At 35.3% G+C, this 15,799-nt stretch overlaps 2 long non-coding RNA genes across 2 annotated transcripts; both read right to left on the bottom strand.

The window, feature by feature from the left end:
* Window positions 1–246: 246 nt before the first annotated feature.
* On the bottom strand, window positions 247–4,914 carry LOC115610823. Its single transcript, XR_003992348.1, has 2 exons — window positions 4,536–4,914; window positions 247–1,643 (listed from the first exon to the last, which is right to left on the bottom strand). It is a non-coding gene; the product is annotated as an uncharacterized LOC115610823 (long non-coding RNA).
* A 6,613-nt stretch (window positions 4,915–11,527) lies between these two features.
* LOC115610822 lies at window positions 11,528–13,730 on the bottom strand. Its single transcript, XR_003992347.1, has 3 exons — window positions 13,647–13,730; window positions 12,938–13,016; window positions 11,528–11,872 (listed from the first exon to the last, which is right to left on the bottom strand). It is a non-coding gene; the product is annotated as an uncharacterized LOC115610822 (long non-coding RNA).
* Between the last annotated feature and the right edge of the window lie 2,069 nt (window positions 13,731–15,799).

The following is a 15,799-nucleotide window of genomic DNA, read 5'->3' on the forward strand; positions in this document are numbered from 1 at the left end:
GCTCTATGCTTGACACCTGTTATTCACATGATTCAATCACAGGTGTGTACCACAATGCGAATGTCTTTCAAATCTATGGTAAATATGTAAAATATACTCTCAAGAACATAATATGAGTAGTACTAAATATTAAAAGGAGAAAACACGTTGGAGTACTATGCGTCAGTAATTTGGCTGGCTATTACAAGCCTGGTTATTTTTATGAAGGGAAAAACAAGGAGGAGAAATGACAGAAGAATTCTGTGGTTATGTTTTTTGTTGAGTTTTTTATTCAGCTTGTACCTTAGAATAGGTAACAAAATTACATGAACATGTTTATCACAGCCAGTTTGGGGTCTTCAATCTGTTCTGTATTTAGAAATGGATTTACACACCCCTCCGCAATTCCCAGAAGTGGAACATTTTCAGTAAGAAAAATATTTTATGTTGAGAAGTAACATTTTTTTCTATTGCTTAAAACATAACTTTATTAACATGTGTGATAAAGATGACAAAGCTTACATTTTACTAAACTTGGTTATTTTGCATCAGCAAAGATACACCTGCAGCATCTACAGGAACAGCCATTTAAAGTTTGCCAGACATGAATTATGTTCACAATTATGAACTATTTTGTTTTCTGAATATAAGGGAGACTTACTTCCTAATGACATAAGAGCTACTGTAAGTCAGTAAACACTAGCAAATTTTGAAGAAGTCACTGTTAAAGTAAGGGTTGGCATAGTTCAAGCTACTTCATCAATAGCAGAACACTGCAAAGCCCCTCAGCACACAGAAGTACAATTCATATATGCACTTTAAATCTCACATACCTTTCTAGCACAAAAGCCATACAGAAAGCCTAATTAAAATTACAGGGAAGTCAAAAGTCTGCATAAAATCCACAGGCTTTTGAAACACTTTCAGAGTCTGTTAAAAAAATAAAAAATAAAAAAACCAAAAAAACAAAACAAAACAAAAAACCCAAAAAAACCAAAATACCAAAAAAACCCCAGCCAAACAAACAAACCACCTCAGATATATCTGTGTGCTTCAGGCTTTTACCAGAGTCATATTCACACATGTTAAGGGTCAAGGTAACCTAAAACAATACCTGGATATATGAATTAAAAAAAAAAAATAAAAAATAAAAAAAATTAATGTAGGGTTAGAGACATTGGAATAATAATAAAAAAATAGATTAAAATTTCATTTGTCTAAACACAGTAAGTCAGCAATTCTTAGGGTCACCTCTCCATCACAGTCTCAGAAGCAAGAACATGGCCCTGCTGTAGCCAACTCGTCTTCAAACATGGAAGTACCATTTTAGTGTGGATACACATTAAAAAATTCCTGGAATGGTCAGGTATTACTCAGCATTATATAAGATTTTTCACACCAACGAACCACTCTCCACCTACTAAAACTTTCTATACTTTCTTGAGGAAGGTGACGGTTTTATATAAAATAGCTAACCCTGATTCTAGTTTCATTAGGATTTCTAACTACGAGGTTGAGAAACCAAGGACCCTGGTTGTATATATTCACTTTTCAAAAAATATCGTGCCTTGTGATACCACAAGAGAGATTCACTCCTCAAGCAGTTGGCAATTTAAACTGTTCAACAGTTTCTAGATGGTGCTTGAAACGAAGAATCAGGGATCCTAACAGGAAAACCACAAAAGAGAAAACACAGGGTTTTCAATGTAAGAAATCCATAAAAGTCAAATTTGAACAGTACAATGAACGTCAATGTAAAAAAAAAAAATATCTTCAGGTTCAGCAACAGCTTCAACCATTAGGTATTTATATTTAAGCTTCTTAACAGTAATACCATTTAAAAGCGGATGGGGGGGGCGACACACGACGAGGATCCCAAAGATCCTGTTTTCTGGGGGATTTGGATCCCCCCACACCTCCCAAGACAACACCGAGGTTCAGGTTACTACTAGTAGAACAGTAGTAATTATAAGATGCTGTCATGCACTGTAAACCATTGTTATGCCGCCTTATGCTTTTTCCAAGTAAATTAACTATCCCACCTCTTGTAAGTTAAAACTGTCTACTGAAGTGGCAATGATTATCCACTGTTTTGTTAAGAGCAGCCTTTTACCTTCCCCCTTTTTCCTCATTTGGAAATGCAATATGAAATCTTAGTTTTTCTTAGCTCTCAACTTTTAGATCACCCTGAGCTTTGAAAAACCTTTGGAAGCACCCAAGTACATGAAAAGAAGGTGAATCTAAAGGAAAAAAACCCAGCTCTTTGATAAGAAGTTGTAATAGCATGTACACACATTAAAATAAAGCGGAGAAAGAAGCCACAGGGAATATTATGGATAAATAGTGGAACGTTTACCATTTTAGAAAAGGAAGTGAGCTCTGCTGCCTTGCTACAGGACAGGGATATGGAAAGGAGATCAGAAGGCTTCTGCTTAGCTTGGAAATTATGAAATACTTCATTGCTTTACAAGTATAAAAACTAGCACAGCAATTTTTAGCAGTTTTAAAGAAAGACATGATACATTCAGGTGCAGAGCATTTTAAGAATCTGAAGATAAATAACAAAGCTGTCTAATGAAAAGAAGTTAAGCAGACTGCATAAATTATGTTAGACAGATTATTTCTAGGAAATTATGTTGTCACAAACATGACCTACCTATACATCAAAGAAGTGCTGAAGCCTCATGTAAGCAGAAGCAGTTTGGACCAGCTGTCCTTCATTGTGGGTTTCTAGCTTAGCTGAGGGTTAGACCCTCAAGTCTCCGCTGACAGATGTTTGAGTAATATTTTATTTGGTTGCTTTTGCAAGAAAGGGCTGAAATTGCTGACAGTAATCTTAACAGTAACTTGAATTTGCAATGGTACCTGTTTCTCACAGGTCATCTGATGCAATGTTATCTATGTAAGTAAGTAGCTCTGAATCTTCCTCAATTTCATGAATAGCCTTAAGGTCTTGGGCAGACAATTTGTTAAAGCTTAGTACTAGACAGAGGGCCTCAAAAACTCAAAAGAAAGAGGAAAAAAAATGCATAAAGTCTTTCTACTAAACAGACACCACTGTTAAGTGATCTGAGTGGTCAGTTTAACTGTGTTTATCTTTTTAAATGGGAGTTTAAATGTAAAATCATTACTCCTAAATTAAAGTTGTTATTAAGTACCAAACAATAAGTTATGTTACACCACTCACAGTATGAAATAAAGTTCCCTTTGAAGGCTGATGCACTCAGTTTAAAGTCGTGGTTTCTGCAACTATGTGAGAGAAATGCTCATTCATTAGAATCCATCAAGTTTATCTATATTGTCTTTTTGCACTTTTCTGTGACAAATGTCTAATTTTAAGTCATATAAACATTATGTATGCAATACCCTCAAGGGTCTCAAAAGGAGAAGAAGCCGCCTTTTTAAGCATCTTAATTTTAAAGAGATATTTAGGTGAGAATTTCTATTTAATACTATGCTTCCAATATTCTCCATTAAGGCTCACAGTTCATATAGAGCTAACATGTCAAAAGAACCCAATGTTTGACCTAAGAAACATAAAAAGGAAGTGAAAAGACAAAACTGTTTTGCGTGGAGAAATCGGGGGAACAGGTAGAGAAATAGTAATATCGGGATATACAAGGCTGTAATTTGGAAAAAGTCCTGAATGGACATTCCTGCATTTTTCTTTCAGACAATTATCCAAAATTTCTAGAGTGACATTTTGTTAAGGGTCAGACAACAAAGAGCTGCAGTAAGCTGTTAGGACAAAGACTTAATGTGTAGTATCCTTTTTACAGATTTAGCTGAGAGCTGCCACTAGAAAGTAGAAGTATCAAATTCAAATCTATTCATAAATGTTCTGGAAGATTGGATTATCCTGTGATATAATTTTTGCTGATAATATGCAGGTAGTTAAGATGAGAAGTATTAAAAAAAAATTACTGAAAATACCACCTGAGTGAAAAAAATTGCTGACAAAGTTCAACTCTGACAAACATAAAATGAGACATATGACAGTTAACTTCGCAGTGATGGATTGTGAGTTGATTCTCCCTATCCAAAAGTGAGATACTAGATGTACAGATGGGTCTAAGAGGCAAAATAGCCCTTTCTGAAAATCTCTCAGAGACATTACATTTTGTTATAAAGAACCCAGGTCTCAAACAGAAAATATAAAACAGATGAGAATATGATTTATACAGGATCCCAGAATAACACCTACCTCTTCCAATAACATTGGAAATACTCATGCTGACCTGCTTATGTTCTGCAAGCATTGTTTTCATACTTGAAGTTTAGTGTCTATGTATTTTGGCTTTACTGTTTCTCTTCAGTCATGCAATTTATACAAGTATAGTCACAATTTTATTAGTATGCTTAACTATAGCTTCCCTGGGATATTTCCCAGCTTTACCTTTTCTAGACTGTCACCTTTCTCATGGTTCACATTCTGCAAGAGCCTGCAGAAAGTCCACAGTAGTCTCCCTTTTCTGAAAAATATCTCAAGTGATGTAGAATCTACCACTACAATAGGATGAGGTAACAAGAGCAGTTCTTTTGCCATGGTACTTAACTGATCCTGTTTGTTTATTCCTTCTATTTCTTGTAGATTCATTGGAACGCAAAAATCGTCACAGTAATAGCTGTCTCCTTCTGAAATGCAAGGCATAAAAGAAAGTATTGGCAAGCAAAATAAGTATTTTCCTGATACTAAACACCATTAATAATTTACCTCTTCCTTACTGAAGGAAAGGAAAATGGATCAGCTTAAGTGCAGTGTTATTCAGAAAAGTTCAAGGGCTTAAAGTAACAGGTACGCTCAAAGCCATATTAGAATACTGCTGGAAACAGTATTTTTAACATTTCTTAAAGCTCTTAGGTTTGGATCCTTTTTCTTTCAAATAATCATAGAGTAAATTCTGTTTATCCTAAAAATATAGGCAGTGTTGATCTTTTTCTTTTTTTTCTTTTTTTCAACAACAGGAAATATGAAGATAAAACTAGAAAGGAGAATCAGCTTTAGTACTGGTAGCAGAAGCAATGAGTTCTTTTTTCTCTCTTCTCCTAGATATGTATTCCAGACATTAAATGCAAGAAGCAGTTTCTGAAAGAGAAAAGCATAGCTTCAACTTGTAAAGAAGGAAAACATTAGCAGGCTGAGTATGGGAAAAGTTAAGGAGAAGAGAGGAAAGTAAGACTCCCTTTCAGCTACAAAAATAGTTCTAACTGAGCTTATGATAAGGACTATGTGACATACCTGCTAATAACAACAGTAAGAGAGCTGGAACTAACTGGGCCTATCTACCATTATGTGCAATAATTTGTCATTGCCACCAGGAAAATATTTCTCATTTAGGGAGTAGATAGGCATTTAGAGATGCAAGAAATACAAACCAGCAATTTCTATAGAATTTATAAGAAAATATTCTTGGGCATCTTCTTTTAAAAGTTAAAAGATATTAAAGTAGTGATTATATCTGCAATTCAGGCTCAGTGTTATAAATAAGGGCCCACATGAACAGTAAAAAGTGAACATAAAATTTACCTTAAAAAAACTCCACAATTTTGAAATATTCTTTATATTGCAGACAGTTTAAGAACTTAAGCTTTTTATAATAACTTGTATAATTTAACATGTTTATCTGAAGATGATATTTCTAAGCTACTGAGGATTTTTATGTGGAAAAAGGGGCTGATTTTGTCAGCTTGTTGGGAAGTTCTTTAGTTTTTAATCTTCCCAAACACAAGGACCTTGCTGCAAGCTCCTGCCATCGCTCCATTATTCAAAGCTGTTCTTATCTCCTGTATGACTTATACAACGGCAGCTAATCTTTTTCCTGATAAGACAACTTTGCTACTCTTATTTGGAAAAAGCAGCAAATGTCGAGCTCTTATTAAAAAAAAAAAAAAAAAAAAAAGTAGCTTCAAGACTAAACTGTTTATATCATAGTAGACAAGTCTGTCTACCTTTGCCAATAAACTGCATTGAAATAGAAAACACGTATCATAATTTGTGCTTTACTTAGATGAACATGCTATAGGTTCTATTTGCAGTAAAAGTCAACTTTTAATTTTGTACAATGACTAACACCAGCGCAACAAAAAAAACAACAATCCTTTAGTAAATTATCTGACTTAGCGTTCAGATTTAAAAGCACTATTTGTACCTTATTGCTGGGCTTACTTTACATGGAACAACATATAATTCCTTAAATCACTCCAAATACAACTTCAATTTTCAACAGGAAAGCACTGAGCCCATTTTAAAATAGAAATCTTGAGTTCAGGTAAGTTCAGGCTTAGCAAAAACTCATTAGTTTCAAGGTGTTCTGAAAAAGCTCAAAGGATTATTTCTTACCTGATTTTATAATTTCTGAAAAAAACTAATATTAACTAAGTTATGGTTTGAATCTTTTTATTCATATTTTAAAATGTTTTTTTCCCTTTAGTTCCCACAGTGAAAAAATAAATCTACACATCACAACAATCATTGTGGGATACATGGGATATTTACAACTGCGTAACATGAACTACTGAGAATACCATTTACCTTCAGATCCCACATTCAGTTAATGACACATATGCTTCTGTCCCAGCTGTTAAGACTGGAGTTATTAAACTAGCCTACTTATCAGCAAGAGCACAGTTACAGAGCAACAGAGATTGACATGTTCTGCCCAACAGACTTCCTGGGTCTCGCAGGCTGTGATGACCTCAATTACAAGTCAGTAACGGTAACAAGTCAGGACCTGAGCTGCTCAATTTACTGATAACTTAGGTATGCTTACATAAGCTACAGTTACAGTTTTATTTAAGCGGACTTAAGAAAGACTAAAGATTATCTAGACTAGCTTAATGCTGCTGAGTACACCTGGGGTTTAAGTGTCCACATTAAAGCTAACTCAGGTTGACAATAAAAAACCCCCTCCAACCATTCTCCTCCCTTGCCCAATATTAAATACATAACAAATAAATACTATTAGCATACCGGATGGGACTCATACTGTGAGAAAAATGCAATCAAAGAAAGAGTGAAATAAGTAATCAGGACAACTTAACTGTGGTGGATTTCTTTTAAGTTAGCTATGTGCTAAAGTGTGCTGCTGAGGGCCAGCACAGGTCTGAAAGGTTTATTATCCAAAGTCCAAAAACACCCTCTGACACCTGTGCCATTTCAAATAACCTATGAAATTAGCTTGTCTCCTCTCATTTACACGTCTGTGACTTGTGCAACATTCAAGATACCAACTGTCATATTCAATCCTCACATGGACTAAAGGTCTATGAAATCATTTGCTGAAGCAGTATTACTGTCCTGCTACTGAGACAGTATGTGTTACATAACCTGTAGTACTTTAAAAGCCTGCAAGAAAATACAGGAACAGACTTGCAAAGTATGTAATGTTGGCGAAGAATAAAGCATAAAAACAATGATACCAGATAATCAGAAGACACACAACGGGTTCCCTGAGAAGTTGCAGTGATGTAGTCTAACTATCTGGTAAGCTAATCTGGTCCTGGTCCTGCTGCTTTTCTCAGGGAACTCCTGCCATTCCTGCATAGATGCTCGGCTGTAATGGTTCCCTGCAGGGACAAAACACTCATTTCAAAGACAAAACATGGAACTCTGGAACAGTTCTCTTGAGGTGAGAAAAGGCTTAGGAGAGTGAGTGAAAGCTTGCAGTTAACTGTGGGAAAAGGACTAGGATCTTTAAGCAGTATGCATCTGTTACATCAGTTCAACTACAAGCACCTAAATAAAGGATAGCTAGAAATCCTTTTGCTGGATTTCAGAGGCTTGAAGCTAATTCATTTTATGTACTAATCACTATTTTAGCAGTAAGCTTCTTACTGTGCTAGTGTTTGGTTTTCCTTAACAATTTATACCTCCTTTTTTAGCCCATTACAAAATGAAATAGTTTAGAAAGCATTGGAAGATATTCAAAGATTAATGAAAGTTAACTGAACATTACTAATTCACCGATCAAAGGAGAGTGTTTTGTGCGTTTTATAGAGCTAGGAACAATGACCATATTTATTATTATGCTTACTACTACAACATTTTATTATTACACAGCTATGTAGTCACAGCTGTCATCTTAAGACAGGAAAAGAAAAATATAGACATATACCGGGACACACAACTCCAGCTGTCTAGCAACACCTAAAAAAAGCCCCCAAAAACCAAGAACAATGCTTTAGTTTTCACTGCATTCAAGGTGAATGTGATATCTGTGACACTAGACCTGACCTCATACAGATCCTAAAATGTTACACCACTCAAAAAATCACATCAGACCAAAGGAAGGTTGAGAAGAGCCTCTCTGAGGAGGTACTATAATAGGAGACCAAAGCACCAGAGTATTCACTCACCTTAAGAGTCATAAAAAAGGCAAATTAACCTATGCAAGCAATCTACTAACAAGAAGTAGCAGTAAAGGGATTTTTAGTCCCTAGGAAACTGAGAGTGATGTGCAATAAATATCATAAAGCAACAATATCAGAGCCTGTTACTGCCAAGGAGGGTACACACCCCAAGCTTGATTGGGGTGCCCCGCAACTGCTTACTCCGGCCTTCTCCCACTGGTGTTGCCTTGACTTTGTGCCTAGCAAATTCAGTTTGACTAAAATCCGTTTCCCTGCCCTGCGATTAACTGACCCACTTCATGCTTCCTGTGCACAGCTTCCTGAAAGATAAACCGATAATAGAATGATAGTATGGTTGGGATTGGAAGGGACCTTAAAGTTCACCTATTCCAACCCCCCTGCCATGGGCAGGGACACATTCCACTAGAACAGGTTGATCAAAGCACCATCCAACCTGGCCTTGAACACTGCCAGGGACTGGGCAGCCACAGCTTCTCTGGGCAACCTGTTCCAGTGTCCCAGCACTGATTAGCAGAGATATGCCCCCAAAAAGCTAGAATGCAAAAATCAACTTCATGAAGCAGAGGAAGTAAGATATACTCAGACGCTCCATCTATGAGTCAGAGGGGACCCTGAATAGCTGTCCATATGGCTGTCAGCAAAGGAGGAAAAACATACCAAGAAAAAAATTTGCACTAAAATTTCCAATAAACTTATATTCAGATATTTGCTAATGCTAATTTATGCTATGAACATTGGACCATATATTTTTTAAACAAACAAAAACCCCATTCCATCCCACAAAAGCCCTCAATACACCTTACCAATCATGCATGAATTGGACACAAACTCCTCCTTGACCTTGAAGACTATGTTCTAAAGCATGAGGTTTTGATATTTTCGTTTTAACAGAGAGTTAAGTGTTCTTATGAAAACATGGAGAATGCAGATGGGATTACCAAAATCCTGGAAGCAGAACAACAGATAAAAGCTTTGAACAGAAACACCAGTTCAGATTCCAAGTCCAATCACCTCCCACCAAAGGGATACAGCCTCACTTTTTTTGTTCCTCAGATACAAAACAGAGTTATGTCAAACATTTTCATTTTTACACCATTGCTCACCACTCCCCCAGTTTCAGAGGTGTTCCTAGGTGGAAAGCTTGCTGATCTGAAGAGTCTAGGAGTTTGAACTCTCTTCTCTCTTTCCATACATCACCTTTGAAGATTATATTGCAATCCTCATGTTGCCTTGGTCTTGGCAAGATGTTTCATTGTATTATCAGTATGGCCATCATACTATAGTGTATTTTCCCTACTCATTTGAGCTATTTTAATTTCTGATAGTTCTCAGTATTATTATTGTATTTCATGTTGCTTGACTGTCAGGCACATTACATTATGAACCTAACTTTTTAAGCATTATTTAAATAAAATATGTCCTGCTGGCACCTGCATTTGGTTCATCCGTACCCTTTTTCCTGTTTCCCTTATAGTTCCATTTTTATCTCACCTAGAAGAATCTCCTGCTATGTGGACCTGATTTCAATAACCAGGTAAGATATCCATATTCTGGACATACATTTTTCAAGGCCATAAACATCTCTAATAGGACTTCAGTTAGCTCTTTATACAAAACAGCTTCTCCCCTTAAACAAGAAGTGATTCATGGGTCATGATAATTTATCCGATTTGTTGACAAGGTAAAACTGTACCTGCACAGCAAAGCTCACAAACCTTACCAGAACACCTACAGATCATTGCAGCTTCTTGTAGTTCTAGATCAGTATTAGTTAGTACATGTTTATGTCAAATCTTTTAAGTTGGGGTCAAGGCCATGACAAAACTCACTAAATCAAAATCCAAAGGTATATCAAAGCTATGCCTGTAACAAAAATACTTTCACTCAAGGCTAAAGCTGTGAAATCAACAATGAAGCACCTAAAGAGATCAAGTCTCTTTCGGTGCCCTCACAGTCACTAGAACAATTGCTGGTATTTTCTTTTCATGCTTAAGTAATATAACGATTGTGCCCCCTTTATAGAGGTAAGAGGGTATTTCAGACTGAAGACAATTTATGATCAGAGTATCACCACAGTATTGTACAAGTAAAAGTCAGCTTCAAGTTGACATTCAATCACAAAATACTTAGAGCAATAAATGTTTGCTGGTACATCCTCATGAAAAAGGCTGTAGGTAATATAGAAAATACAGAAATGTTGCAACAGTCATGGGTAAAAGAACTTACACAAAACTTGAGTAAATGGTCTTAAGTCATTATATCACAGTTTAAAAAGGAATTTGATAAAGTATTTAGGCCAGCAATCTTCCACCAAATCAGCAACTATTTTTCTGTAGTTCACACAAAGCACAACTACTTTATTTGAAATTATCACAACTGTCAACTACTTCTAAAACTACAAAAAGCTGGAGCTTAAGATACTACTAATACACAAGCTCAAGTAAGTTCATGAACTTACCCTTTAGTTCGTTCCATAGGTTCGAATGGGTGGAATGGTTTCAGTTAAGAGAACTCTTACTACCCGACTACATTTTTTTCCATTAGCTTTTTCCCCAGAAATTCTTAAAAGTGGGCATACACAATGAAACAAACCACATAATATTCTCAGGAGGAAAACAAAAGTAATTACCTAATTTTATAGTTGGAGAAAGCAAAGAAGTTACTATAAATGACTTACGCAATGATATAGCGATAAAAACTCTATATAATCCCAGATTACAAGTCAGTATGACAGGAAAGGCATTCAACTTGATCACTTACGAACCAAATGAACATGCACTGCTAAAAATAACTGGAGAGTCTTCATATATATTAATACTCACTTATATTGAAGTAATGAAATGCTTCAAACTACGTTATATTGTCTAGCTTATCACTTTACAGTTAAACTACGGTTGAGAGAAAGATTTGTTTCAGATTTTTATAATAGAATGTGATCACCTATGTGAAATATTATTTTAAATGCCTTACATGCGCGTACATGTTTATAACACAATCTGAAAGGTTTCCAAACATATTCTCTGAGAACTTGTTTTAAACGTGAAAAATATGCCTCTAAATCCACAAAAATTGGCCAGGGGCAAAAGAAATAAATAATGAATAAATAAATAAATAAATAAAATCAGAACCACATGTAATAAATACAGCTATTTTAACATGTGAAAACTGACCCAGTTCCAAAAAGTAGATTCCCTTCAATCCTATTTTCCTTGTTTCTTCAGACACACGTTTGCCCTTTAATTCAGTCAATTCAAACAAATTAAACAAACATGCAATAAACAGGTTTTCATGAATATGTACGCTCGGACTTTGCATAAGACCTTCTTCACTTCCAGCTCACTATGGGCCCAGAGAAAAAAAAAAATCCTTCAGCAGTAAATTACTAACTTGACCCATTTTCTCTCCTGCTGCCTAGTTACTTTTGACACCAGAGTGTGCTGCTCCAACCGAAAGTTCAGACACAAATGTTTGTACGCTATGTCATAAGGTGGATCACAGAGCTGATGTGGACCAGGGGGGGAACCTGACCAAAAGAAAAAAAAAAAAAAAAAAAAAAAAAGTAAACCAAAAAAAAAAAAAAAATGGGGAGGGAGAGAAAAATCAAAAACCCCACCCCACAACAAAAAACAAACACCCCCAAAACATAACCAATAGCCAGTGTATTTTCAGAAGAGTATACTTAGGTAACATCAGTTACAAAATGCAGTTCATAGCATGATCAGATGGGAATCAGCAGCAGTGGGAGGAAATCCCTTAAACTGCCAAAAACTTCAGCCTTGTGAAACTATTCTCAGCATACACAGAACGTATTCAAGGCTCTCTAACTGCACTTCTCTTAATCCCAGTTCATATTTCAACATGCTCTCAATGAAGCGCAGCACCACCACGTAAAATGAGAACTGACACAGAAGTGTGAAAGTTTAAGAAGACCTTGCAGTATGTTTTTGAAATATAGTAGTTCTTTGATTAAAATACAGAGGCATAATATTCTTTGATATTGCTTATGCTAAAAATGAATCATTATAAACCTAACATTGGCAAAATTAAATATCTGCTGCTATCATTAGAAGTTACTTTGCTTGACGGAATATGAAACTTCCCTTACAATAACTGGAAAGGTAAAGGGTAGGGAAAACCAACACACATTGCTACATTGAACACCAGTGCTCCGTGCTACTGCTTACTGTTATGCACCTATAATTAGAGCAGTTTCCTCCCAGATAGTAAAAAGTGTTACTACTTCCAAATCAAGCATCAGCTCTGAACAGAGTCTAAGCAGGATGAGTTTTGTAACCAGTCACATCGCATAAACAGAGCTACTAAGCTTACTACACTTCATGAAATAAACTGCAAGATGTTTGAGGGAAGGAATATCACTGGTTTAGTATGTCTCCTCCCCATTTGGAACTCAAGTCAGAAGCGTTTTAACCAGTACCCTTGTATCGACTGCTCGTGTGACATAGCTGATGGACTGCATCCTTGTAAGTATCCCACAAAGAATACAACACTGACCTCTATCACACAGAAATCTGCCTAGATAACACAGAAGCAACATACTATGATTAAACAATTTTTGCAGATTTAATACCTTTCCTGAAGAAGCATTTTTTGCTGCCTGAGGATTATAAGTGAACTGAGATTTTTCACCACAGAGTTAAAAAAAGATCCTAGAAAGAAACCAAAAAGGAATTATAGGTAGCATAAAGTGCTTGGAAAGATAAGCATAATGCCAAATAAATAATTTTAAGGTGGAATATGTTAACTACAACTGTTCAAACTTATGGCTAACTTCAATGTCAAAACAAGCAGCTGACAGAAAAAGCTGTTTTAACCCGTTCACTGATGATTAGTAAAGAATATTAAGCATTTCGAAAAAAAAGTAACTAATTCCACAAATATTAGCAGTTTCTCATTCATTTTGATAAGCTTACTTTTCTCTTTTTCCAGAAAAGCTAACCTATACAAGAATGAACTTCTTAAACTCCAGTGTGTCCATCCTTAATGTTAGCTTTTCATTACTATAACAAAATAAAAATAGATACAGTAGATCAAACAAAAAAGCCAGAGAGCAAAGGAAGTGGGAACAGCAAAACTGTCATTAGAAAAAAAAAAATCTGGCTTAGCATGAGCAATAGGTTTATAGGCTGATTCTACCACAGGCTGTAATAGCAACTTCAGTAACACATAAAATTTGCTGTGAAGTCATATGGGCAACAGACAGCTATCTCCACAACTCAACACACACTCTAGTTTGAGAAATTATAAAGTATAGCTCATTTGAAAGAACTACCACCTACTTGATCTTCCACAGGGAGAGAAGAAAACTGCCATTCTCCTTGGAATAAATTGGAAGTCACAACACTACATGCTACCACCAGCTAAAGCTAACAAAAAAAAAAAAAAAATTAATATAGATGCAACATTTTTCGCATTGGTATATGTCTTTGAAACTCTGCAATAAATATACCACATCACCAGGAAAAAAAATAATAAAGGGCGGGCAACAAAATTATTTTTACATTACAGATCAAACAAGTTGGCTCTACAGATCACTGACAGACTGACAGTGAAGGAAAAACAAGTAACATCCCTCTCCACAGAGTCTAGATTTCAGTTCTGCAAATTCCGTAAGAGGACATGATTTCAAGACAACAAGTACTCTGTATCAGGCAAATTTAAAAGAAAGTAAAACATTTTCAGTCCAGGTTTCCTCTGCACCATTGCTGTTGGACTAGAAACTGAATTGAGCCTGACATAAGATATGAGACTAAAGCAGGGCAGAAACACGTAAAAGAACTCCAAGAATAAGCATAAGAAAATCAGATATAAGGGAATAAGACACACTTAGTAATTAAAGCTTTGAGCTTTGGATACACTTCTGATGATGGCAACAAATTCCAAGTTAGGCATAAACACCAGAATATAACTGAACTGAGCCTGTCTCATACTTAGGTAAAACGAGACTTGAGTGATTTACAATACAAGTATCAGATCTTAAACATCAAAAGTAACATCATAAAGAATGTATTCTTATGTTCTAATTGCAATAATTTTCTTAATATTTATGACTCTGAGCACTAGAATTCCACAACAGGTACCAGCATATACACAAACTGAAAATATAACTGAAAGAGGTTATCAGACTGCTTTTCAACATTACAGATTTGGGGTGAGAGGATTCTTATGTTTTCTACAGCATGTTGTAATTTCATTAAACAAATTAAAGTAAATACGGATGTTAGATAATGAGGAAGAAAAAAAAAATCTTTATGGGAATTCTGTAAGTTTTATTAGATTTAGAATCTTGCTGTAAAAAATTAAGTAGTATATATTCATAGAAGCTTCAGTTTTAGCATTCTACTTTAATGCAATTATGCTTCATTATGCCACATAATACAGAAATACTTTCAGTTATATAAAGTGTAATTATTCTATTAATGTTAAAGGAAATAGTTGTCTAAACAATTTTTCACTATAGAGATTTTTAAACTAATAATTCAGTAACTTTAAGAAACAATGGTAGTTCAATTAATGATTTAAAATCATAGAACACACATCTTGAGCAACAGGAATTTTTCCAAGTCACTGGAGAGAGCTAGACATGACAGAAACTATAGAGGAATATTCTCTGCATTTATATAATTTGTGTTTCAGAAGGTATCTAACATTTGCCTGTCATTCAGCCAGATCCACCCATGCAGCTGTTTGCCCATGTAGAATGTCAACTCTTTGTTGTGACAATGCTTGAAGTAGCACTGCCTAAGTGGTTATTCAAAAACTGTTGCTATTTTCAGTCTTGCCATGTATTTCCCTACTTTGGTGAAGTTTTAGTGTGACATACACCATTACAAGTACTACCTGTTTCCAATGATAGAACTGAATAATAAAAAATTTTTATATATATATATATAAATAACTCAAACATGTAAAGAGGGTTTGAATGCACTATGAATATCTCTCCTTCCGAAGATGGTACTACCTTCCACAACCAAATTTAATTTTAAAAAAAGAAAGCAAATGTCAGAGAAAGACATTTAGACAAACAGCTCCACTGCCCTAACAGTAAAAAACCCTTGGCTTCAGTTTGATCAAAGTGAGCCCCTGTTTGGTCTTGAAAAGAGAAGCAAAGCCATTAATTACAAAGACTAAATCCCATTGCGGGGTTCTGCATTTAAGCTTCTGGAAGAATTAAACAGTTGAGCAACTCTTGATATTCAATTTTGCAGTACTAAATAGAGATTATATTAAATTGCACACTTACAGAAAGACCTTTTTCTGACACTTTCTGCATTACCCATATGAATTCAGTGTTAAATCCCTGTAACTTGAATCATTTGTATTGACTAACACTTCTCATTTTTGCCATAACATCGACAAACAATAGAATCATTGTCTGGTATCTTATCAAATATCACACAGAATAATTATCTTGCTTAACATAAAATCCTCT

The sequence above is a fragment of the Strigops habroptila genome, chromosome 7 (assembly GCF_004027225.2).
Source record: "Strigops habroptila isolate Jane chromosome 7, bStrHab1.2.pri, whole genome shotgun sequence".
NCBI lineage: Eukaryota > Metazoa > Chordata > Aves > Psittaciformes > Psittacidae > Strigops > Strigops habroptila.